We start from the raw sequence: 23,080 nt of genomic DNA, 5'->3' as shown, positions 1-23,080 counted from the left end.
AAGAGAGGGAAGCGCCGCTCCAGCCGGGCCCGACGCTACCGCCTGAACTCTGTCTTGAACCACTGTGCTCAGGGGAGAGCGCGAACGCAGTCCCCCACTACCAGAAATTATGCAGTCGAGATTCCCACATTTGGGGAGTTCGCAGACATCTGCCCAGGGAACGTGCAATGGTAACTGTAGACTGTAGACTCTCGTCCAACGAGAAGCCGCGATTGTCTACAGTTTGCTTAGACCCTGGGCTAATCGGAGGGATGCATTGTCTAAAGTTTAAAATCAGGGCCAATCAGCGCTGAGGATTTTCCAAAGTTTCTCTTGCTCTGAATGCTCAATTTATCGGGTCAGAAAGTTCATCTGCTGTCGAGATTAATTCGTATGTTAAAGTGATTTTGTGTGGAAAGTTATTTTTATACTGTTATATTGATGCACAGTATGTTTTGTTCACGACATGTTTGAAATATCTCACTTTTTGAGCAGTATTCGTGAGGCTGCGCCTTCAGAAAGTACACCTGTTGTTGAGATTTCGTGTGGTAAGTTATTTTTATACTGTTATATTGATGCACAATATGTTCTGGTTACATCACGTTCGAAGTTTTTCACTCTTTGTGCAGCATTTTGTCTTTGTTCGTGAGGCTGCGCTGTCAGCAAGTACACCTGTCATAGTGATTTAGAGCGGTAGGTTATTTTTATCCTGTTCTGATAAACAGTATGTTTTGCTCACATCACATTTAAAATATTTCACTGTGTGTGCAGTATTTTGTCTGTGTGCCTGACGCTGCGCTGTCAGACGTTCATCCATTACAGAGATTTTGTGCGGTAAGTTATTTTTATTGTTACATTAATGCTAAGGTCACATCATGTTTAAAATATCTCATTCTTTGTGCAGTGTTTGGTCTGTGCTGGTGACGCTGTGTCGTCAGAAAGTTCACCTGTCCTAGAGATTTCGTGTTGTAGGTTATTTTTATACTGTGATATTACTTATATGTATATATGGCTGCACAAAACCTGAAAAAGTTTAGCTTATGTATTATTTTCAACGCTCGTGTCGGTTTGATAGCTCCATTCACATAGTAAACAGTTGTTTCATTAAAATATAGCAACCATCATGCTAATTAATAAATATCCCTTCATATACAGCAATATATGTGACCATGACAATTATTATCATTAGTTGTTACTATGAGAAGTAAAGAACATTTTAAGATCTTAGCTGGGACAAAACATATGATCCAAAATTTGAGCAAATGAGCAAAATTTGAGCATATGAGCAAAATTTACTCAGCAGCAGAGTAAAGTTAATGAGCCGATGATGAGTTTAATTAAGTGATGATTGAATACTGATGATGAACACCTGCTGTTAATATGCAGAAACAGAAGAGAAGCAGCAGCAGCTACGCTCATTGCTTACCTGATTGACTTTATTTCTGTCAGATGTTCAAAAAATCCATATGAGACTGTGGCGAGGGGGCGTGGCCGAGAGCCGTGGGAACGGAGTAAGGCCACCGCGTAAGTGGATACACCTGCGGTGCGCACCTGCCTCGGATCCCACGGAAGGAGCTCTGGACCATAAAAGGAGGAACTATGGCAGAGGAAGCCGAGAGAGGACCGGGCCCGGACATATTTTACTTTTGCTTTCAGTTTGACGGCAGTCTTCGTGAGGAGCTGCCGTCCGTCCGTTTTGGTTTAGACACGGAGACTGCCATCCCTGTTATTAATAAATATTTTAAAACTGCGTTGGTTCTCCGCCTCCTTCTTTCTGGCGGCCAAAGGGCCATGAACTTTATTACAGTGGTGCCGAAGCCCGGGAGAAGGAGGGACGCGTTGTCCAGATGCCCTTGCCGCTGAGAGAGGGGCGAGTGTTTGGGAGTTAACCAGAGTGGGGGAGAAACCTGTTCGTCTGCCCAGAGTGCCGGGGCGGCCTGAGGCTGGCGAGGAAAGGATCTGCCTGCTGCCGTCTCCCAGCATGGGGAGGAGCAGGAGACGCAGGGCTCACCACCGAAGGGGAAAGTGCTGAAGGGAGCCATCCCACAGAACCCGGGGGAGTTGCCGCGATCCACCATGATGCCAGAGCCTGCATCCATCCACGGAAGCGGAGCAGGAGACCAGAGATGCCGCCAGCCAGCCAGGAGAACCGCCGCCGGACGCCAGAAGACAGACGGGTGGATAGATTCCTCCACAGGGCTCCCAGCACGTCATCGCATCTCTCAGCTGGTGGAGGACCGAGTGGCAGCGTGTCTGGAGAACCGAACCCCAATTTTTTTTTTCATTTTCCTCTCTCCCCTTTCCTGGTGTACTCTGTCTTTCCTTTTTTTTCATCTCCTGTTCTCTCGGCCCATCTCATATAGGTCTCGCAGGGGCTGTGGCGCCAACCCCCCCATTGTCTCCGTGAGGAGCTGCCGTCTCTGTTATTAATAAATAATTTTAAACTACGTCGGTTCTCCGCCTCCTTCTTCCAGGCGGCCAAAGGGCCGTGAACTTTATTACAGAGACTTATAGTGAAGTCCAGTGTTGTAATGAGAAACTAAATCATTTGGTGATGAAAGGTTAGTAATTTCAGGAAGAGAGTTAATACTAGCAAAAAAAGGATTTTAAATTAATATGTTTTATGTTACGGAAGGAAATAGTACGGAGAGATTTGGTGGAAGAAAGAGAGAGTGCAAAATTAAATCAGAGGAGAAAATTATCCGTTATAGGGAGTTCCTCAGCAGAGAGGTCAATGGGTGAAACACCAGAGCAGCAGATGAGGTTGAGGGTGTGTCCTTTAGAGTGTGTGGGAACATTGACATGCTGTTGAAGTAAAAGCTCTCAAGACAGGATATAACATCTCTTGTAAGGGAGTTATTAAAATTATCCACATGAATATTAAAATCTCCTAAAACCATAATATTAGGTGAGAGGGTGGTAATATGTGTTAAAAAGCAGCAAAGTCATTTAGAAATTCATCATTTAGTTTGGGTGGACGATAAATTATGAAAACATTTGTAGGTGTGGATCCAGAAAGTTTTGAAATCATAGATTCGAATGAAGGAATAATGTGAAAATGTTTTTAAAGGAAAATGAGAAAGATTTTCAAGAATGTGTTCTCAAAAATTTCTACATTTGTTTCAGAAACAAAGTGCATAAAAGACCAGTTTCAGAACAATTTTGGAAAAAAATATTTGTGGAAATAGACAAAGAGGGAATCTGGAAGAATTTAAAATGGAAATATTTAGACGCAAAAATTGAAACGTTGGATTATTTCATCAGACATAATGTTATTTTCACTGAAACAAAACTGGCACAAATTGGAAGCAGTGAGAATGCATTATGCAAAATATGTGGACTGAAAAATGAAGGTATTATGCATTTGTTTTTAAAATGTGTTGAATTTAATACATTTATGGCAAAGTTAAAAGAAAGTATTAAACAAATGATGAAAAGTAAAACTGATTGAGGAGGAGACAGAATGGTATAAAATGTTTTTATTTGGTTTTAATTAGGGATGCACCGATATGGATTTTTTGGCTGATACCGATAACCGATAATTCTTCAGACTTGGAGGCCGATAGCCGATATGTATAGGCCGATAATAATAAATATTTCAAATTGTTATATTTTTATACAGCAAACTTCATAAAAGATTGAACTGCTCTTATGAACTGAATAGTCTATACTTGAAGCAAAAAAGATATGATTTCGAAATTGCAAGGTGTCAACATCGGATCGATAACGATAATCTTAAAAATAGCATTTATCGGACAATAACGATATGGGCGCCGATATATCGTGCATCCCTAGTTTTAATGGAAGTAAAACAAGAATTGCCTATTTGTTTCTATCAGTTGCAAGAACTGTAATTTGAGAAAGGAGAAACATTGTTAAAAATAAACATGCTAAAATGGAGTTATGGACAATGTATAAAAGAAACTGGAAAACTATATTAAAACTGTGGAACAATATTTTAGAATGGAAGAAAAAGAGACTGAATTTTACAAAACGTTTATGTTGAATACTCCTTATATTACGTACTCACTAGATGGTTTGAAAATAGATTTGCCAGAATGATTATGCTTGTTGTTTTCCTGTTTTGAAACCAACATAATGTCATAAGGAATGTTTGTAAATGATATTTTTATATGCTTCTGAACTGATGTTTTGAAAAAAAAAAAACATATACTTGGATCGATACAGAGAATATTAGCATGGCCCCTGCGAAAGGATGACACACAAATCCGTGAAGCGCTCCATATTGCTGTTTTAGTGCGTGGGTAAAAGTACAGAAATGAAAAAAGACAAAAGGCTTTTCACGATTCCAAATGGTGCATGAGGATGGGTTTAGCAAATCGTGGGAGGTGCTACTGGGTCAACTGGAAAGTCTACATGCATGGTGAAAACGAATGTGGGATGCTTTGATCGTTTGTTTTGTTGTGCAACCAATGCACTTCCAAAGCCCTTGCTTTAGTGGGACTTTGCCATAGGCTATCCTGACACTCTAATTTCCCCCTGTCCATAAACTTGGTGACCTACTGCATCAATCAGTGTGCCTAGCACTGACAGGGCCAAAGCTCTGTAGTGCACGGCATACAAGTGGGAACATGGCTCTCTAGGTCCCACCACCTTGGAGGAACATTGCTGGGACTCGAGGCGTACATATGCCCTGAGCCTGAGTGCTTGCTATGGTGGCACATATACTAAAATTGGGTCGATACAGAGAAGATTAGCATGGCCCCTGCGAAAGGATGACACGCAAATCCGTGAAGTGCTCCATATTGCTGTTTTAGTGAGTGGGTAAAAGTACAGAAATAAAAAAAGACAAAAGGCTTTTCACGATTCCAAATGGTGCATGAGGATGGGTTTAGCAAATCGTGGGAGGTGCTGCTGGGTCAACTGGAAAGTCTACATGCATGGTGAAAATGAATGTGGGATGCTTTGATCGTTTGCTTTGTTGTGCAACCAATGCACTTCCAAAGCCCTTGCTTTACTGGGACTTTGCCATAGGCTATCCTGACACTCTAATTTCCCCCTGTCCATAAACTTGGTGACCTACTGCATCAATCAGTGTGCCTAGCACTGACAGGGCCAAAGCTCTGTAGTGCACGGCATACAAGTGGGAACATGGCTCTCCAGGTCCCACCACCTTGGAGGAACATTGCTGGGACTCGAGGCGTACATATGCCCTGAGCCTGACTGCTGATCTGTGCTCGCTACGGTGGCACATATACTAAAATTGGATCGATACAGAGAAGATTAGCATGGCCCCTGCGAAAGGATGACACGCAAATCCGTGAAGCGCTCCATATTGCTGTTTTAGTGCGTGGGTAAAAGTACAGAAATGAAAAAAGACAAAAGGCTTTTCACGATTCCAAATGGTGCATGAGGATGAGTTTAGCAAATCGTGGGAGGTGCTGCTGGGTCAACTGGAAGGTCTACATGCATGGTGAAAACGAATGTGGGATGCTCTGATCGTTTGTTTTGTTGTGCTAATGCACTTCCAAAGCCCTTGCTTTAGTGGGACTTTGCCATAGGCTATCCTGACACTCTAATTTCCCCCTGTCCATAAACTTGGTGACCTACTGCATCAATCAGTGTGCCTAGCACTGACAGGGCCAAAGCTCTGTAGTGCACGGTATATAAGTGGGAACATGGCTCTTCGGGTCCCACCACCTTGAAGGAACATTGCTGGGACTCGAGGCGTACATATGCCCTGAGCCTGACCACTAGTCTGTGCTCGCTACGGTGGCACATATACTAAAATTGGATCGATACAGAGAAGATTAGCATGGCCCCTGCGAAAGGATGACACGCAAATCCGTAAAGCGCTCCATATTGCTGTTTTAGTGCGTGGGTAAAAGTACAGAAATGAAAAAGACAAAAGGCTTTTCACAATTCCAAATGGTGCATGAGGATGGGTTTAGCAAATCGTGGGAGGTGCTGCTGGGTCAACTGGAAAGTCTACATGCATGGTGAAAACGAATGTGGGATGCTTTGATCGTTTGTATTGTTGTGCAACCAATGCACTTCCAAAGCCCTTGCTTTACTGGGACTTTGCCATAGGATATCCTGACACTCTAATTTCCCCCTGTCCATAAACTTGGTGACCTACTGCATCAATCAGTGTGCCTAGCACTGACAGGGCCAAAGCTCTGTAGTGCACGGCATACAAGTGGGAACATGGCTCTCCAGGTCCCACCACCTTGGAGGAACATTGCTGGGACTCGAGGCGTACATATGCCCTGAGCCTGTCCACTCGTCCGTGCTCGCTACGGTGGCACATATACTAAAATTGGATCGATACAGAGAAGATTAGCATGACCCCTGCGAAAGGATGACACGCAAATCCGTGAAGCGCTCCATATTGCTGTTTTAGTGCGTGGGCAAAAGTACAGAAATGAAAAAAGACAAAAGGCTTTTCACGATTCCAAATGGTGCATGAGGATGGGTTTAGCAAATCGTGGGAGGTGCTGCTGGGTCAACTGGAAAGTCTACATGCATGGTGAAAACGAATGTGGGATGCTTTGATCGTTTGTTTTGTTGTGCTAATGCACTTCCAAAGCCCTTGCTTTAGTGGGACTTTGCCATAGGCTATCCTGACACTCTAATTTCCCCCTGTCCATAAACTTGGTGACCTACTGCATCAATCAGTGTGCCTAGCACTGACAGGGCCAAAGCTCTGTAGTGCACGGCATACAAGTGGGAACATGGCTCTTCGGGTCCCACCACCTTGAAGGAACATTGCTGGGACTCGAGGCATACATATGCCCTGAGCCTGACCGCTGGTCTGTGCTTGCTACGGTGGCACATATACTAAAATTGGATCGATACAGAGAAGATTAGCATGGCCCCTGCGAAAGGATGACACGCAAATCCGTGAAGCGCTCCATATTGCTGTTTTAGTGCGTGGGTAAAAGTACAGAAATGAAAAAAGACAAAAGGCTTTTCACGATTCCAAATGGTGCATGAGGATGGGTTTAGCAAATCGTGGGAGGTGCTGCTGGGTCAACTGGAAAGTCTACATGCATGGTGAAAACGAATGTGGGATGCTTTGATCGTTTGCTTTGTTGTGCAACCAATGCACTTCCAAAGCCCTTGCTTTACTGGGACTTTGCCATAGGCTATCCTGACACTCTAATTTCCCCCTGTCCATAAACTTGGTGACCTACTGCATCAATCAGTGTGCCTAGCACTGACAGGGCCAAAGCTCTGTAGTGCACGGCATACAAGTGGGAACATGGCTTTCCAGGTCCCACCACCTTGGAGGAACATTGCTGGGACTCGAGACGTACATATGCCCTGAGCCTGTCCAATCGTCCGTGCTCGCTACGGTGGCACATATACTAAAATTGGATCGATACAGAGAAGATTAGCATGGCCCCTGCGAAAGGATGACACGCAAATCCGTGAAGCGCTCCATATTGCTGTTTTAGTGCGTGGGTAAAAGTACAGAAATGCAAAAAGACAAAAGGCTTTTCACGATTCCAAATGGTGCATGAGGATGGGTTTAGCAAATCGTGGGAGGTGCTGCTGGGTCAACTGGAAAGTCTACATGCATGGTGAAAACGAATGTGGGATGCTTTGATCATTTGTTTTGTTGTGCAACCAATGCACTTCCAAAGCCCTTGCTTTACTGGGACTTTGCCATAGGCTATCCTGACACTCTAATTTCCCCCTGTCCATAAACTTGGTGACCTACTGCATCAATCAGTGTGCCTAGCACTGACAGGGCCAAAGCTCTGTAGTGCACGGCATACAAGTGGGAACATGGCTCTCCAGGTCCCACCACCTTGGAGGAACATTGCTGGGACTCGAGGCGTACATATGCCCTGAGCCTGACTGCTGATCTGTGCTCGCTACGGTGGCACATATACTAAAATTGGATCGATACAGAGAAGATTAGCATGGCCCCTGCGAAAGGATGACACGCAAATCCGTGAAGCGCTCCATATTGCTTTTTTAGTGCGTGGGTAAAAGTACAGAAATGCAAAAAGACAAAAGGCTTTTCACGATTCCAAATGGTGCATGAGGATGGGTTTAGCAAATCGTGGGAGGTGCTGCTGGGTCAACTGGAAAGTCTACATGCATGGTGAAAACGAATGTGGGATGCTTTGATCGTTTGTTTTGTTGTGCTAATGCACTTCCAAAGCCCTTGCTTTACTGGGACTTTGCCATAGGCTATCCTGACACTCTAATTTCCCCCCCGTCCATAAACTTGGTGACCTACTGCATCAATCAGTGTGCCTAGCACTGACAGGGCCAAAGCTCTGTAGTGCACGGCATACAAGTGGGAACATGGCTCTCCAGGTCCCACCACCTTGGAGGAACATTGCTGGGACTCGAGGCGTACATATGCCCTGAGCCTGACTGCTGATATGTGCTCGCTACGGTGGCACATATACTAAAATTGGATCGATACAGAGAAGATTAGCATGGCCCCTGCGAAAGGATGACACGCAAATCCGTGAAGCGCTCCATATTGCTGTTTTAGTGCGTGGGTAAAAGTACAGAAATGAAAAAAGACAAAAGGCTTTTCACGATTCCAAATGGTGCATGAGGATGAGTTTAGCAAATCGTGGGAGGTGCTGCTGGGTCAACTGGAAGGTCTACATGCATGGTGAAAACGAATGTGGGATGCTCTGATCGTTTGTTTTGTTGTGCTAATGCACTTCCAAAGCCCTTGCTTTAGTGGGACTTTGCCATAGGCTATCCTGACACTCTAATTTCCCCCTGTCCATAAACTTGGTGACCTACTGCATCAATCAGTGTGCCTAGCACTGACAGGGCCAAAGCTCTGTAGTGCACGGTATATAAGTGGGAACATGGCTCTTCGGGTCCCACCACCTTGAAGGAACATTGCTGGGACTCGAGGCGTACATATGCCCTGAGCCTGACCACTAGTCTGTGCTCGCTACGGTGGCACATATACTAAAATTGGATCGATACAGAGAAGATTAGCATGGCCCCTGCGAAAGGATGACACGCAAATCCGTAAAGCGCTCCATATTGCTGTTTTAGTGCGTGGGTAAAAGTACAGAAATGAAAAAGACAAAAGGCTTTTCACAATTCCAAATGGTGCATGAGGATGGGTTTAGCAAATCGTGGGAGGTGCTGCTGGGTCAACTGGAAAGTCTACATGCATGGTGAAAACGAATGTGGGATGCTTTGATCGTTTGTATTGTTGTGCAACCAATGCACTTCCAAAGCCCTTGCTTTACTGGGACTTTGCCATAGGATATCCTGACACTCTAATTTCCCCCTGTCCATAAACTTGGTGACCTACTGCATCAATCAGTGTGCCTAGCACTGACAGGGCCAAAGCTCTGTAGTGCACGGCATACAAGTGGGAACATGGCTCTCCAGGTCCCACCACCTTGGAGGAACATTGCTGGGACTCGAGGCGTACATATGCCCTGAGCCTGTCCACTCGTCCGTGCTCGCTACGGTGGCACATATACTAAAATTGGATCGATACAGAGAAGATTAGCATGACCCCTGCGAAAGGATGACACGCAAATCCGTGAAGCGCTCCATATTGCTGTTTTAGTGCGTGGGCAAAAGTACAGAAATGAAAAAAGACAAAAGGCTTTTCACGATTCCAAATGGTGCATGAGGATGGGTTTAGCAAATCGTGGGAGGTGCTGCTGGGTCAACTGGAAAGTCTACATGCATGGTGAAAACGAATGTGGGATGCTTTGATCGTTTGTTTTGTTGTGCTAATGCACTTCCAAAGCCCTTGCTTTAGTGGGACTTTGCCATAGGCTATCCTGACACTCTAATTTCCCCCTGTCCATAAACTTGGTGACCTACTGCATCAATCAGTGTGCCTAGCACTGACAGGGCCAAAGCTCTGTAGTGCACGGCATACAAGTGGGAACATGGCTTTCCAGGTCCCACCACCTTGGAGGAACATTGCTGGGACTCGAGACGTACATATGCCCTGAGCCTGTCCAATCGTCCGTGCTCGCTACGGTGGCACATATACTAAAATTGGATCGATACAGAGAAGATTAGCATGGCCCCTGCGAAAGGATGACACGCAAATCCGTGAAGCGCTCCATATTGCTGTTTTAGTGCGTGGGTAAAAGTACAGAAATGCAAAAAGACAAAAGGCTTTTCACGATTCCAAATGGTGCATGAGGATGGGTTTAGCAAATCGTGGGAGGTGCTGCTGGGTCAACTGGAAAGTCTACATGCATGGTGAAAACGAATGTGGGATGCTTTGATCATTTGTTTTGTTGTGCAACCAATGCACTTCCAAAGCCCTTGCTTTACTGGGACTTTGCCATAGGCTATCCTGACACTCTAATTTCCCCCTGTCCATAAACTTGGTGACCTACTGCATCAATCAGTGTGCCTAGCACTGACAGGGCCAAAGCTCTGTAGTGCACGGCATACAAGTGGGAACATGGCTCTCCAGGTCCCACCACCTTGGAGGAACATTGCTGGGACTCGAGGCGTACATATGCCCTGAGCCTGACTGCTGATCTGTGCTCGCTACGGTGGCACATATACTAAAATTGGATCGATACAGAGAAGATTAGCATGGCCCCTGCGAAAGGATGACACGCAAATCCGTGAAGCGCTCCATATTGCTTTTTTAGTGCGTGGGTAAAAGTACAGAAATGCAAAAAGACAAAAGGCTTTTCACGATTCCAAATGGTGCATGAGGATGGGTTTAGCAAATCGTGGGAGGTGCTGCTGGGTCAACTGGAAAGTCTACATGCATGGTGAAAACGAATGTGGGATGCTTTGATCGTTTGTTTTGTTGTGCTAATGCACTTCCAAAGCCCTTGCTTTACTGGGACTTTGCCATAGGCTATCCTGACACTCTAATTTCCCCCCCGTCCATAAACTTGGTGACCTACTGCATCAATCAGTGTGCCTAGCACTGACAGGGCCAAAGCTCTGTAGTGCACGGCATACAAGTGGGAACATGGCTCTCCGGTTCCCACCACCCTGGAGGAACATTGCTGGGACTCGAGGCGTACATATGCCCTGAGCCTGACCACTGGTCTGTGCTCGCTACGTGGCACATATACTAAAATTGGATCGATACAGAGAAGATTAGCATGGCCCCTGCGAAAGGATGACACGCAAATCCGTGAAGCGCTCCATATTGCTGTTTTAGTGCGTGGGTAAAAGTACAGAAATGCAAAAAGACAAAAGGCTTTTCACGTTTCCAAATGGTGCATGAGGATGGGTTTAGCAAATCGTGGGAGGTGCTGCTGGGTCAACTGGAAAGTCTACATGCATGGTGAAAACGAATGTGGGATGCTTTGATCGTTTGTTTTGTTGTGCTAATGCACTTCCAAAGACCTTGCTTTAGTGGGACTTTGCCATAGGCTATCCTGACACTCTAATTTCCCCCTGTCCATAAACTTGGTGACCTACTGCATCAATCAGTGTGCCTAGCACTGACAGGGCCAAAGCTCTGTAGTGCACGGCATACAAGTGGGAACATGGCTCTTCGGGTCCCACCACCTTGAAGGAACATTGCTGGGACTCGAGGCATACATATGCCCTGAGCCTGACCGCTGGTCTGTGCTTGCTACGGTGGCACATATACTAAAATTGGATCGATACAGAGAAGATTAGCATGGCCCCTGTGAAAGGATGACACGCAAATCCGTGAAGCGCTCCATATTGCTGTTTTAGTGCGTGGGTAAAAGTACAGAAATGAAAAAAGACAAAAGGCTTTTCACGATTCCAAATGGTGCATGAGGATGGGTTTAGCAAATCGTGGGAGGTGCTGCTGGGTCAACTGGAAAGTCTACATGCATGGTGAAAATGAATGTGGGATGCTTTGATCGTTTGCTTTGTTGTGCAACCAATGCACTTCCAAAGCCCTTGCTTTACTGGGACTTTGCCATAGGCTATCCTGACACTCTAGGTGCGTTCGACTTCATGCAGCGCTGCGCAGATCGATCGAAATCTGTCTTAAAGCGGTGCATTCTGGTTAGAAATCTTGTCCGGATTGATGCTGCGCCGACGCCACGTGACTGTCACATGTGGCATCAAAGTACCGCGACAGCGCTCCGTGATCAGACGGCAAACTCAGACCATGCAGCTTCTGAAGAGCGACTGCAGGAGCTTTGATGACGACACCGATATTACACGATTGGCCGAGTTCACCACATGACAACAAACACGTGTATTTCGGGTTTATAATTGGACAAATTCCGATTCAAAAGTTTCAAAACAAACAATTAACTTTTTACACCCTCTCTATCCTGTACACATCTTGCTTATTAAAAGACTACAAATATTTTACTGCAGTATCATCTTTTGTTAAATAATCTGGTTATAAAGGTTAGCTTGTTTGCACAGGTTTATTTTTTAACTTTTTTATACAGACTATTTACTGCATTCATCTCCATGAACGATTTAAATGATATATTTTAGTGTATATTTTAGTGAATAACCTAAATATGAACTCAAATAAGTCTTACAGACTTGAAATAAGAAAATCATCATCATTGATCCTGCCCCCCTAAAGCTCTCTTAACAAATTAAAGTAAAGAACTATTTTATTAAATAATTATAAAATGGCTTTATTATTATAATATAAATATATATTTTATTTTCTGTCTAGCAGTTTAAAGGCTACCTGCTCTTTCTGGGAAACTTCTACATAGCTCACTTATTTTACCTTTTGTTCTTTTCAACACAATCTTTTTGGATTAAAATGCTTTTTTGAAAATTCATTCATCATCCAAAATAATGTCATTTATTAAGACCTAATCAAAACACCTTGTTTTGCTTTTTACATGGGAAATTTTTATATCTATAAATGTACATATATGTAAACCCTTTTTTAGCAGATTCAAACAAGTATTAGCCTAAAGATTGATGTTTAACTCCTAGAATTTATGCTTATTGCTTTGTATTTAATAGACCTGTTCGTTTTTATGTTTATATTAACCTCTCATTTCCTCTTATTTCTCTCATGCATTTGTTATATATTTTATTCATAATTCTCTCTTATAGTTTAAAAAGGAACTACAGTTTGAAGAGCCTGTATTCTGTTTTATTTGTAAATGTTTTGTTGTTATAAATAAAAATAACAAAAAAATATGATGACGCCATGTGATCGGTCATCATGACTGTAGCAACTTTGAGTCCCGAAGTGTCCAGCTGTCCGTCTTGACGGCTCCGTTTTCAACTCCGCCCCGCCTGCGCTCGGCTAATCTCGTTGATCATCGGCTGCAGCTGAGCTTCATGTCGAACGCACCTTCTAATTTCCCCCTGTCCATAAACTTGGTGACCTACTGCATCAATCAATGTGCCTAGCACTGACAGGGCCAAAGCTCTGTAGTGCACGGCATACAAGTGGGAACATGGCTCTTCGGGTCCCACCACCTTGAAGGAACATTGCTGGGACTCGAGGCGTACATATGCCCTGAGCCTGACCGCTGGTCTGTGCTCGCTACGGTGGCACATATACTAAAATTGGATCGATACAGAGAAGATTAGCATGGCCCCTGCGAAAGGATGACACGCAAATCCGTGAAGCGCTCCATATTGCTGTTTTAGTGCGTGGGTAAAAGTACAGAAATGAAAAAAGACAAAAGGCTTTTCACGATTCCAAATGGTGCATGAGGATGGGTTTAGCAAATCGTGGGAGGTGCTGCTGGGTCAACTGGAAAGTCTACATGCATGGTGAAAACGAATGTGGGATGCTTTGATCGTTTGCTTTGTTGTGCAACCAATGCACTTCCAAAGCCCTTGCTTTACTGGGACTTTGCCATAGGCTATCCTGACACTCTAATTTCCCCCTGTCCATAAACTTGGTGACCTACTGCATCAATCAGTGTGCCTAGCACTGACAGGGCCAAAGCTCTGTAGTGCACGGCATACAAGTGGGAACATGGCTCTCCAGGTCCCACCACCTTGGAGGAACATTGCTGGGACTCGAGGCGTACATATGCCCTGAGCCTGACCGCTGGTCTGTGCTTGCTACGGTGGCACATATACTAAAATTGGATCGATACAGAGAAGATTAGCATGGCCCCTGCGAAAGGATGACACGCAAATCCGTGAAGCGCTCCATATTGCTGTTTTAGTGCGTGGGTAAAAGTACAGAAATGAAAAAAGACAAAAGGCTTTTCACGATTCCAAATGGTGCATGAGGATGGGTTTAGCAAATCGTGGGAGGTGCTGCTGGGTCAACTGGAAAGTCTACATGCATGGTGAAAATGAATGTGGGATGCTTTGATCGTTTGCTTTGTTGTGCAACCAATGCACTTCCAAAGCCCTTGCTTTACTGGGACTTTGCCATAGGCTATCCTGACACTCTAATTTCCCCCTGTCCATAAACTTGGTGACCTACTGCATCAATCAGTGTGCCTAGCACTGACAGGGCCAAAGCTCTGTAGTGCACGGCATACAAGTGGGAACATGGCTCTCCAGGTCCCACCACCTTGGAGGAACATTGCTGGGACTCGAGGCGTACATATGCCCTGAGCCTGTCCACTCGTCCGTGCTCGCTACGGTGGCACATATACTAAAATTGGATCGATACAGAGAAGATTAGCATGGCCCCTGCGAAAGGATGACACGCAAATCCGTGAAGCGCTCCATATTGCTTTTTTAGTGCGTGGGTAAAAGTACAGAAATGCAAAAAGACAAAAGGCTTTTCACGATTCCAAATGGTGCATGAGGATGGGTTTAGCAAATCGTGGGAGGTGCTGCTGGGTCAACTGGAAAGTCTACATGCATGGTGAAAACGAATGTGGGATGCTTTGATCGTTTGTTTTGTTGTGCTAATGCACTTCCAAAGCCCTTGCTTTAGTGGGACTTTGCCATAGGCTATCCTGACACTCTAATTTCCCCCTGTCCATAAACTTGGTGACCTACAGCATCAATCAGTGTGCCTAGCACTGACAGGGCCAAAGCTCTGTAGTGCACGGCATACAAGTGGGAACATGGCTCTTCGGGTCCCACCACCTTGAAGGAACATTGCTGGGACTCGAGGCGTACATATGCCCTGAGCCTGACCGCTGGTCTGTGCTTGCTACGGTGGCACATATACTAAAATTGGATCGATACAGAGAAGATTAGCATGGCCCCTGCGAAAGGATGACACGCAAATCCGTGAAGCGCTCCATATTGCTGTTTTAGTGCGTGGGTAAAAGTACAGAAATGAAAAAAGACAAAAGGCTTTTCACGATTCCAAATGGTGCATGAGGATGGGTTTAGCAAATCGTGGGAGGTGCTGCTGGGTCAACTGGAAAGTCTACATGCATGGTGAAAACGAATGTGGGATGCTTTGATCGTTTCTTTTGTTGTGCTAATGCACTTCCAAAGCCCTTGCTTTAGTGGGACTTTGCCATAGGCTATCCTGACACTCTAATTTCCCCCTGTCCATAAACTTGGTGACCTACTGCATCAATCAGTGTGCCTAGCACTGACAGGGCCAAAGCTCTGTAGTGCACGGCATACAAGTGGGAACATGGCTCTTCGGGTCCCACCACCTTGAAGGAACATTGCTGGGACTCGAGGCGTACATATGCCCTGAGCCTGACCGCTGGTCTGTGCTCGCTACGGTGGCACATATACTAAAATTGGATCGATACAGAGAAGATTAGCATGGCCCCTGCGAAAGGATGACACGCAAATCCGTGAAGCGCTCCATATTGCTGTTTTAGTGCGTGGGTAAAAGTACAGAAATGAAAAAAGACAAAAGGCTTTTCACGATTCCAAATGGTGCATGAGGATGGGTTTAGCAAATCGTGGGAGGTGCTGCTGGGTCAACTGGAAAGTCTACATGCATGGTGAAAACGAATGTGGGATGCTTTGATCGTTTGCTTTGTTGTGCAACCAATGCACTTCCAAAGCCCTTGCTTTACTGGGACTTTGCCATAGGCTATCCTGACACTCTAATTTCCCCCTGTCCATAAACTTGGTGACCTACTGCATCAATCAGTGTGCCTAGCACTGACAGGGCCAAAGCTCTGTAGTGCACGGCATACAAGTGGGAACATGGCTCTCCAGGTCCCACCACCTTGGAGGAACATTGCTGGGACTCGAGGCGTACATATGCCCTGAGCCTGTCCACTCGTCCGTGCTCGCTACGGTGGCACATATACTAAAATTGGATCGATACAGAGAAGATTAGCATGGCCCCTGCGAAAGGATGACACGCAAATCCGTGAAGCGCTCCATATTGCTTTTTTAGTGCGTGGGTAAAAGTACAGAAATGCAAAAAGACAAAAGGCTTTTCACGATTCCAAATGGTGCATGAGGATGGGTTTAGCAAATCGTGGGAGGTGCTGCTGGGTCAACTGGAAAGTCTACATGCATGGTGAAAACGAATGTGGGATGCTTTGATCGTTTGTTTTGTTGTGCTAATGCACTTCCAAAGCCCTTGCTTTAGTGGGACTTTGCCATAGGCTATCCTGACACTCTAATTTCCCCCTGTCCATAAACTTGGTGACCTACAGCATCAATCAGTGTGCCTAGCACTGACAGGGCCAAAGCTCTGTAGTGCACGGCATACAAGTGGGAACATGGCTCTTCGGGTCCCACCACCTTGAAGGAACATTGCTGGGACTCGAGGCGTACATATGCCCTGAGCCTGACCGCTGGTCTGTGCTTGCTACGGTGGCACATATACTAAAATTGGATCGATACAGAGAAGATTAGCATGGCCCCTGCGAAAGGATGACACGCAAATCCGTGAAGCGCTCCATATTGCTGTTTTAGTGCGTGGGTAAAAGTACAGAAATGAAAAAAGACAAAAGGCTTTTCACGATTCCAAATGGTGCATGAGGATGGGTTTAGCAAATCGTGGGAGGTGCTGCTGGGTCAACTGGAAAGTCTACATGCATGGTGAAAACGAATGTGGGATGCTTTGATCGTTTCTTTTGTTGTGCTAATGCACTTCCAAAGCCCTTGCTTTAGTGGGACTTTGCCATAGGCTATCCTGACACTCTAATTTCCCCCTGTCCATAAACTTGGTGACCTACTGCATCAATCAGTGTGCCTAGCACTGACAGGGCCAAAGCTCTGTAGTGCACGGCATACAAGTGGGAACATGGCTCTTCGGGTCCCACCACCTTGAAGGAACATTGCTGGGACTCGAGGCGTACATATGCCCTGAGCCTGACCGCTGGTCTGTGCTCGCTACGGTGGCACATATACTAAAATTGGATCGATACAGAGAAGATTAGCATGGCCCCTGCGAAAGGATGACACGCAAATCCGTGAAGCGCTCCATATTGCTGTTTTAGTGCGTGGGTAAAAGTACAGAAATGAAAAAAGACAAAAGGCTTTTCACGATTCCAAATGGTGCATGAGGATGGGTTTAGCAAATCGTGGGAGGTGCTGCTGGGTCAACTGGAAAGTCTACATGCATGGTGAAAACGAATGTGGGATGCTTTGATCGTTTGCTTTGTTGTGCAACCAATGCACTTCCAAAGCCCTTGCTTTACTGGGACTTTGCCATAGGCTATCCTGACACTCTAATTTCCCCCTGTCCACAAACTTGGTGACCTACTGCATCAATCAGTGTGCCTAGCACTGACAGGGCCAAAGCTCTGTAGTGCACGGCATACAAGTGGGAACATGGCTCTCCAGGTCCCACCACCTTGGAGGAACATTGCTGGGACTCGAGGCGTACATATGCCCTGAGCCTGACTGCTGATCTGTGCTCGCTACGGTGGCACATATACTAAAATTGGATCGATACAGAGAAGATTAGCATGGCCCCTGCAAAAGGATGACACGCAAATCCGTGAAGCGCTCCATATTGCTTTTTTAGTGCGTGGGTAAAAGTACAGAAATGCAAAAAGACAAAAGGCTTTTCACGATTCCAAATGGTGCAAGAGGATGGGTTTAGCAAATCGTGGGAGGTGCTGCTGGGTCAACTGGAAAGTCTACATGCATGGTGAAAACGAATGTGGGATGCTTTGATCGTTTGTTTTGTTGTGCTAATGCACTTCCAAAGCCCTTGCTTTAGTGGGACTTTGCCATAGGCTATCCTGACACTCTAATTTCCCCCTGTCCATAAACTTGGTGACCTACTGCATCAATCAGTGTGCCTAGCACTGACAGGGCCAAAGCTCTGTAGTGCACGGCATACAAGTGGGAACATGGCTCTTCGGGTCCCACCACCTTGAAGGAACATTGCTGGGACTCGAGGCGTACATATGCCCTGAGCCTGACCGCTGGTCTGTGCTTGCTACGGTGGCACATATACTAAAATTGGATCGATACAGAGAAGATTAGCATGGCCCCTGCGAAAGGATGACACGCAAATCCGTGAAGCGCTCCATATTGCTGTTTTAGTGCGTGGGTAAAAGTACAGAAATGAAAAAAGACAAAAGGCTTTTCACGATTCCAAATGGTGCATGAGGATGGGTTTAGCAAATCGTGGGAGGTGCTGCTGGGTCAACTGGAAAGTCTACATGCATGGTGAAAATGAATGTGGGATGCTTTGATCGTTTGCTTTGTTGTGCAACCAATGCACTTCCAAAGCCCTTGCTTTACTGGGATTTTGCCATAGGCTATCCTGACACTCTAATTTCCCCCTGTCCATAAACTTGGTGACCTACTGCATCAATCAGTGTGCCTAGCACTGACAGGGCCAAAGCTCTGTAGTGCACGGCATACAAGTGGGAACATGGCTCTCCAGGTCCCACCACCTTGGAGGAACATTGCTGGGACTCGAGGCGTACATATGCCCTGAGCCTGTCCACTTGTCCGTGCTCGCTACGGTGGCACATATACTAAAATTGGATCGATACAGAGAAGATTAGCATGGCCCCTGCGAAAGGATGACACGCAAATCCGTGAAGCGCTCCATATTGCTGTTTTAGTGCGTGGGTAAAAGTACAGAAATGAAAAAAGACAAAAGGCTTTTCACGATTCCAAATGGTGCATGAGGATGAGTTTAGCAAATCGTGGGAGGTGCTGCTGGGTCAACTGGAAGGTCTACATGCATGGTGAAAACGAATGTGGGATGCTCTGATCGTTTGTTTTGTTGTGCTAATGCACTTCCAAAGCCCTTGCTTTAGTGGGACTTTGCCATAGGCTATCCTGACACTCTAATTTCCCCCTGTCCATAAACTTGGTGACCTACTGCATCAATCAGTGTGCCTAGCACTGACAGGGCCAAAGCTCTGTAGTGCACGGTATATAAGTGGGAACATGGCTCTTCGGGTCCCACCACCTTGAAGGAACATTGCTGGGACTCGAGGCGTACATATGCCCTGAGCCTGACCACTGGTCTGTGCTCGCTACGGTGGCACATATACTAAAATTGGATCGATACAGAGAAGATTAGCATGGCCCCTGCGAAAGGATGACACGCAAATCCGTGAAGCGCTCCATATTGCTGTTTTAGTGCGTGGGTAAAAGTACAGAAATGAAAAAGACAAAAGGCTTTTCACAATTCCAAATGGTGCATGAGGATGGGTTTAGCAAATCGTGGGAGGTGCTGCTGGGTCAACTGGAAAGTCTACATGCATGGTGAAAACGAATGTGGGATGCTTTGATCATTTGTTTTGTTGTGCAACCAATGCACTTCCAAAGCCCTTGCTTTACTGGGACTTTGCCATAGGCTATCCTGACACTCTAATTTCCCCCTGTCCATAAACTTGGTGACCTACTGCATCAATCAGTGTGCCTAGCACTGACAGGGCCAAAGCTCTGTAGTGCACGGCATACAAGTAGGAACATGGCTCTCCAGGTCTCACCACCTTGGAGGAACATTGCTGGGACTCGAGGCGTACATATGCCCTGAGCCTGACTGCTGATCTGTGCTCGCTACGGTGGCACATATACTAAAATTGGATCGATACAGAGAAGATTAGCATGGCCCCTGCGAAAGGATGACACGCAAATCCGTGAAGCGCTCCATATTGCTTTTTTAGTGCGTGGGTAAAAGTACAGAAATGAAAAAAGACAAAAGGCTTTTCACGTTTCCAAATGGTGCATGACGATGGGTTTAGCAAATCGTGGGAGGTGCTGCTGGGTCAACTGGAAAGTCTACATGCATGGTGACAACGAATGTGGGATGCTTTGATCATTTGTTTTGTTGTGCTAATGCACTTCCAAAGCCCTTGCTTTAGTGGGATTGCCATAGGCTATCCTGACACTCTAATTTCCCCCCCCGTCCATAAACTTGGTGACCTACTGCATCAATCAGTGTGCCTAGCACTGACAGGGCCAAAGCTCTGTAGTGCACGGCATACAAGTGGGAACATGGCTCTCCGGTTCCCACCACCCTGGAGGAACATTGCTGGGACTCGAGGCGTACATATGCCCTGAGCCTGACCACTGGTCTGTGCTCGCTACGGTGGCACATATACTAAAATTGGATCGATACAGAGAAGATTAGCATGGCCCCTGCGAAAGGATGACACGCAAATCCGTGAAGCGCTCCATATTGCTGTTTTAGTGCGTGGGTAAAAGTACAGAAATGCAAAAAGACAAAAGGCTTTTCACGATTCCAAATGGTGCATGAGGATGGGTTTAGCAAATCGTGGGAGGTGCTGCTGGGTCAACTGGAAAGTCTACATGCATGGTGAAAACGAATGTGGGATGCTTTGATCGTTTCTTTTGTTGTGCTAATGCACTTCCAAAGCCCTTGCTTTAGTGGGACTTTGCCATAGGCTATCCTGACACTCTAATTTCCCCCTGTCCATAAACTTGGTGACCTACTGCATCAATCAGTGTGCCTAGCACTGACAGGGCCAAAGCTCTGTAGTGCACGGCATACAAGTGGGAACATGGCTCTTCGGGTCCCACCACCTTGAAGGAACATTGCTGGGACTCGAGGCGTACATATGCCCTGAGCCTGACCGCTGGTCTGTGCTCGCTACGGTGGCACATATACTAAAATTGGATCGATACAGAGAAGATTAGCATGGCCCCTGCGAAAGGATGACACGCAAATCCGTGAAGCGCTCCATATTGCTGTTTTAGTGCGTGGGTAAAAGTACAGAAATGAAAAAAGACAAAAGGCTTTTCACGATTCCAAATGGTGCATGAGGATGGGTTTAGCAAATCGTGGGAGGTGCTGCTGGGTCAACTGGAAAGTCTACATGCATGGTGAAAACGAATGTGGGATGCTTTGATCGTTTGCTTTGTTGTGCAACCAATGCACTTCCAAAGCCCTTGCTTTACTGGGACTTTGCCATAGGCTATCCTGACACTCTAATTTCCCCCTGTCCATAAACTTGGTGACCTACTGCATCAATCAGTGTGCCTAGCACTGACAGGGCCAAAGCTCTGTAGTGCACGGCATACAAGTGGGAACATGGCTCTCCAGGTCCCACCACCTTGGAGGAACATTGCTGGGACTCGAGGCGTACATATGCCCTGAGCCTGACCGCTGGTCTGTGCTTGCTACGGTGGCACATATACTAAAATTGGATCGATACAGAGAAGATTAGCATGGCCCCTGCGAAAGGATGACACGCAAATCCGTGAAGCGCTCCATATTGCTGTTTTAGTGCGTGGGTAAAAGTACAGAAATGAAAAAAGACAAAAGGCTTTTCACGATTCCAAATGGTGCATGAGGATGGGTTTAGCAAATCGTGGGAGGTGCTGCTGGGTCAACTGGAAAGTCTACATGCATGGTGAAAATGAATGTGGGATGCTTTGATCGTTTGCTTTGTTGTGCAACCAATGCACTTCCAAAGCCCTTGCTTTACTGGGACTTTGCCATAGGCTATCCTGACACTCTAATTTCCCCCTGTCCATAAACTTGGTGACCTACTGCATCAATCAGTGTGCCTAGCACTGACAGGGCCAAAGCTCTGTAGTGCACGGCATACAAGTGGGAACATGGCTCTTCGGGTCCCACCACCTTGAAGGAACATTGCTGGGACTCGAGGCGTACGTATGCCCTGAGCCTGACCGCTGGTCTGTGCTTGCTACGGTGGCACATATACTAAAATTGGATCGATACAGAGAAGATTAGCATGGCCCCTGCGAAAGGATGACACGCAAATCCGTGAAGCGCTCCATATTGCTGTTTTAGTGCGTGGGTAAAAGTACAGAAATGAAAAAAGACAAAAGGCTTTTCACGATTCCAAATGGTGCATGAGGATGGGTTTAGCAAATCGTGGGAGGTGCTGCTGGGTCAACTGGAAAGTCTACATGCATGGTGAAAATGAATGTGGGATGCTTTGATCGTTTGCTTTGTTGTGCAACCAATGCACTTCCAAAGCCCTTGCTTTACTGGGACTTTGCCATAGGCTATCCTGACACTCTAATTTCCCCCTGTCCATAAACTTGGTGACCTACTGCATCAATCAGTGTGCCTAGCACTGACAGGGCCAAAGCTCTGTAGTGCACGGCATACAAGTGGGAACATGGCTCTCCAGGTCCCACCACCTTGGAGGAACATTGCTGGGACTCGAGGCGTACATATGCCCTGAGCCTGTCCACTTGTCCGTGCTCGCTACGGTGGCACATATACTAAAATTGGATCGATACAGAGAAGATTAGCATGGCCCCTGCGAAAGGATGACACGCAAATCCGTGAAGCGCTCCATATTGCTGTTTTAGTGCGTGGGTAAAAGTACAGAAATGAAAAAGACAAAAGGCTTTTCACGATTCCAAATGGTGCATGAGGATGGGTTTAGCAAATCGTGGGAGGTGCTGCTGGGTCAACTGGAAAGTCTACATGCATGGTGAAAACGAATGTGGGATGCTTTGATCGTTTGTTTTGTTGTGCTAATGCACTTCCAAAGCCCTTGCTTTAGTGGGACTTTGCCATAGGCTATCCTGACACTCTAATTTCCCCCTGTCCATAAACTTGGTGACCTACTGCATCAATCAGTGTGCCTAGCACTGACAGGGCCAAAGCTCTGTAGTGCACGGCATACAAGTGGGAACATGGCTCTTCGGGTCCCACCACCTTGAAGGAACATTGCTGGGACTCGAGGCGTACATATGCCCTGAGCCTGACCGCTGGTCTGTGCTTGCTACGGTGGCACATATACTAAAATTGGATCGATACAGAGAAGATTAGCATGGCCCCTGCGAAAGGATGACACGCAAATCCGTGAAGCGCTCCATATTGCTGTTTTAGTGCGTGGGTAAAAGTACAGAAATGAAAAAGACAAAAGGCTTTTCACGATTCCAAATGGTGCATGAG

At 46.0% G+C, this 23,080-nt stretch overlaps 2 protein-coding genes and 34 non-coding genes across 36 annotated transcripts in view; 35 read left to right on the top strand and 1 right to left on the bottom strand.

Annotated features, from left to right (window-relative positions):
- Positions 1 to 23,080, bottom strand: part of LOC137489757 (protein NLRC3-like) — a 407,221-nt gene that overhangs the window by 257,143 nt on the left and 126,998 nt on the right. The window lies entirely within an intron of this gene.
- Positions 1 to 23,080, top strand: part of LOC148682312 (uncharacterized) — a 342,019-nt gene that overhangs the window by 270,880 nt on the left and 48,059 nt on the right. The window lies entirely within an intron of this gene.
- Positions 4,129 to 4,230, top strand: LOC137495099 (U6 spliceosomal RNA). The gene has a single exon (XR_015485199.1). It is a non-coding gene; the product is annotated as a U6 spliceosomal RNA (small nuclear RNA).
- Positions 4,644 to 4,750, top strand: LOC137494988 (U6 spliceosomal RNA). Its single transcript, XR_015485063.1, has one exon. It is a non-coding gene; the product is annotated as a U6 spliceosomal RNA (small nuclear RNA).
- Positions 5,174 to 5,280, top strand: LOC137494653 (U6 spliceosomal RNA). Its single transcript, XR_015489497.1, has one exon. It is a non-coding gene; the product is annotated as a U6 spliceosomal RNA (small nuclear RNA).
- On the top strand, positions 5,701 to 5,807 carry LOC137494947 (U6 spliceosomal RNA). Its single transcript, XR_015485002.1, has one exon. It is a non-coding gene; the product is annotated as a U6 spliceosomal RNA (small nuclear RNA).
- Positions 6,230 to 6,336, top strand: LOC137494914 (U6 spliceosomal RNA). Its single transcript, XR_015484958.1, has one exon. It is a non-coding gene; the product is annotated as a U6 spliceosomal RNA (small nuclear RNA).
- Positions 6,757 to 6,863, top strand: LOC137494832 (U6 spliceosomal RNA). The gene has a single exon (XR_015484849.1). It is a non-coding gene; the product is annotated as a U6 spliceosomal RNA (small nuclear RNA).
- On the top strand, positions 7,287 to 7,393 carry LOC137494654 (U6 spliceosomal RNA). Its single transcript, XR_015484740.1, has one exon. It is a non-coding gene; the product is annotated as a U6 spliceosomal RNA (small nuclear RNA).
- LOC137494560 (U6 spliceosomal RNA) lies at positions 7,817 to 7,923 on the top strand. The gene has a single exon (XR_015489485.1). It is a non-coding gene; the product is annotated as a U6 spliceosomal RNA (small nuclear RNA).
- Positions 8,345 to 8,451, top strand: LOC137494774 (U6 spliceosomal RNA). Its single transcript, XR_015484739.1, has one exon. It is a non-coding gene; the product is annotated as a U6 spliceosomal RNA (small nuclear RNA).
- LOC137494948 (U6 spliceosomal RNA) lies at positions 8,872 to 8,978 on the top strand. The gene has a single exon (XR_015485001.1). It is a non-coding gene; the product is annotated as a U6 spliceosomal RNA (small nuclear RNA).
- On the top strand, positions 9,401 to 9,507 carry LOC137494915 (U6 spliceosomal RNA). The gene has a single exon (XR_015484957.1). It is a non-coding gene; the product is annotated as a U6 spliceosomal RNA (small nuclear RNA).
- Positions 9,928 to 10,034, top strand: LOC137494655 (U6 spliceosomal RNA). Its single transcript, XR_015484738.1, has one exon. It is a non-coding gene; the product is annotated as a U6 spliceosomal RNA (small nuclear RNA).
- On the top strand, positions 10,458 to 10,564 carry LOC137494561 (U6 spliceosomal RNA). The gene has a single exon (XR_015489473.1). It is a non-coding gene; the product is annotated as a U6 spliceosomal RNA (small nuclear RNA).
- LOC137494520 (U6 spliceosomal RNA) lies at positions 10,986 to 11,091 on the top strand. The gene has a single exon (XR_015487652.1). It is a non-coding gene; the product is annotated as a U6 spliceosomal RNA (small nuclear RNA).
- Positions 11,512 to 11,618, top strand: LOC137494945 (U6 spliceosomal RNA). The gene has a single exon (XR_015484981.1). It is a non-coding gene; the product is annotated as a U6 spliceosomal RNA (small nuclear RNA).
- On the top strand, positions 13,390 to 13,496 carry LOC137494656 (U6 spliceosomal RNA). The gene has a single exon (XR_015484737.1). It is a non-coding gene; the product is annotated as a U6 spliceosomal RNA (small nuclear RNA).
- LOC137494833 (U6 spliceosomal RNA) lies at positions 13,920 to 14,026 on the top strand. Its single transcript, XR_015484848.1, has one exon. It is a non-coding gene; the product is annotated as a U6 spliceosomal RNA (small nuclear RNA).
- LOC137494563 (U6 spliceosomal RNA) lies at positions 14,450 to 14,556 on the top strand. Its single transcript, XR_015484736.1, has one exon. It is a non-coding gene; the product is annotated as a U6 spliceosomal RNA (small nuclear RNA).
- LOC137494834 (U6 spliceosomal RNA) lies at positions 14,977 to 15,083 on the top strand. Its single transcript, XR_015484847.1, has one exon. It is a non-coding gene; the product is annotated as a U6 spliceosomal RNA (small nuclear RNA).
- LOC141382000 (U6 spliceosomal RNA) lies at positions 15,504 to 15,610 on the top strand. Its single transcript, XR_015484735.1, has one exon. It is a non-coding gene; the product is annotated as a U6 spliceosomal RNA (small nuclear RNA).
- Positions 16,034 to 16,140, top strand: LOC137494564 (U6 spliceosomal RNA). The gene has a single exon (XR_015484734.1). It is a non-coding gene; the product is annotated as a U6 spliceosomal RNA (small nuclear RNA).
- On the top strand, positions 16,561 to 16,667 carry LOC137494835 (U6 spliceosomal RNA). Its single transcript, XR_015484846.1, has one exon. It is a non-coding gene; the product is annotated as a U6 spliceosomal RNA (small nuclear RNA).
- LOC137494657 (U6 spliceosomal RNA) lies at positions 17,088 to 17,194 on the top strand. The gene has a single exon (XR_015484732.1). It is a non-coding gene; the product is annotated as a U6 spliceosomal RNA (small nuclear RNA).
- On the top strand, positions 17,618 to 17,724 carry LOC137494539 (U6 spliceosomal RNA). Its single transcript, XR_015484875.1, has one exon. It is a non-coding gene; the product is annotated as a U6 spliceosomal RNA (small nuclear RNA).
- On the top strand, positions 18,145 to 18,251 carry LOC137494836 (U6 spliceosomal RNA). The gene has a single exon (XR_015484845.1). It is a non-coding gene; the product is annotated as a U6 spliceosomal RNA (small nuclear RNA).
- Positions 18,675 to 18,781, top strand: LOC137494659 (U6 spliceosomal RNA). Its single transcript, XR_015484731.1, has one exon. It is a non-coding gene; the product is annotated as a U6 spliceosomal RNA (small nuclear RNA).
- Positions 19,202 to 19,308, top strand: LOC137494660 (U6 spliceosomal RNA). The gene has a single exon (XR_015484730.1). It is a non-coding gene; the product is annotated as a U6 spliceosomal RNA (small nuclear RNA).
- Positions 19,731 to 19,837, top strand: LOC137494565 (U6 spliceosomal RNA). Its single transcript, XR_015489450.1, has one exon. It is a non-coding gene; the product is annotated as a U6 spliceosomal RNA (small nuclear RNA).
- Positions 20,258 to 20,364, top strand: LOC137494661 (U6 spliceosomal RNA). Its single transcript, XR_015484729.1, has one exon. It is a non-coding gene; the product is annotated as a U6 spliceosomal RNA (small nuclear RNA).
- On the top strand, positions 20,785 to 20,891 carry LOC137494662 (U6 spliceosomal RNA). The gene has a single exon (XR_015484728.1). It is a non-coding gene; the product is annotated as a U6 spliceosomal RNA (small nuclear RNA).
- LOC137494838 (U6 spliceosomal RNA) lies at positions 21,315 to 21,421 on the top strand. Its single transcript, XR_015484843.1, has one exon. It is a non-coding gene; the product is annotated as a U6 spliceosomal RNA (small nuclear RNA).
- Positions 21,845 to 21,951, top strand: LOC137494840 (U6 spliceosomal RNA). The gene has a single exon (XR_015484842.1). It is a non-coding gene; the product is annotated as a U6 spliceosomal RNA (small nuclear RNA).
- Positions 22,375 to 22,481, top strand: LOC137494663 (U6 spliceosomal RNA). Its single transcript, XR_015484727.1, has one exon. It is a non-coding gene; the product is annotated as a U6 spliceosomal RNA (small nuclear RNA).
- Positions 22,901 to 23,007, top strand: LOC137494841 (U6 spliceosomal RNA). The gene has a single exon (XR_015484841.1). It is a non-coding gene; the product is annotated as a U6 spliceosomal RNA (small nuclear RNA).

The sequence above is a fragment of the Danio rerio genome, chromosome 4, assembly GCF_052040795.2.
Source record: "Danio rerio strain M-AB ecotype USA chromosome 4, GRCz13ab, whole genome shotgun sequence".
Classification (NCBI taxonomy): domain Eukaryota; kingdom Metazoa; phylum Chordata; class Actinopteri; order Cypriniformes; family Danionidae; genus Danio; species Danio rerio.
The sequence above is the reverse complement of the archived record's forward strand: the minus strand, read 5'-3'. Positions and strand labels throughout refer to the sequence as shown.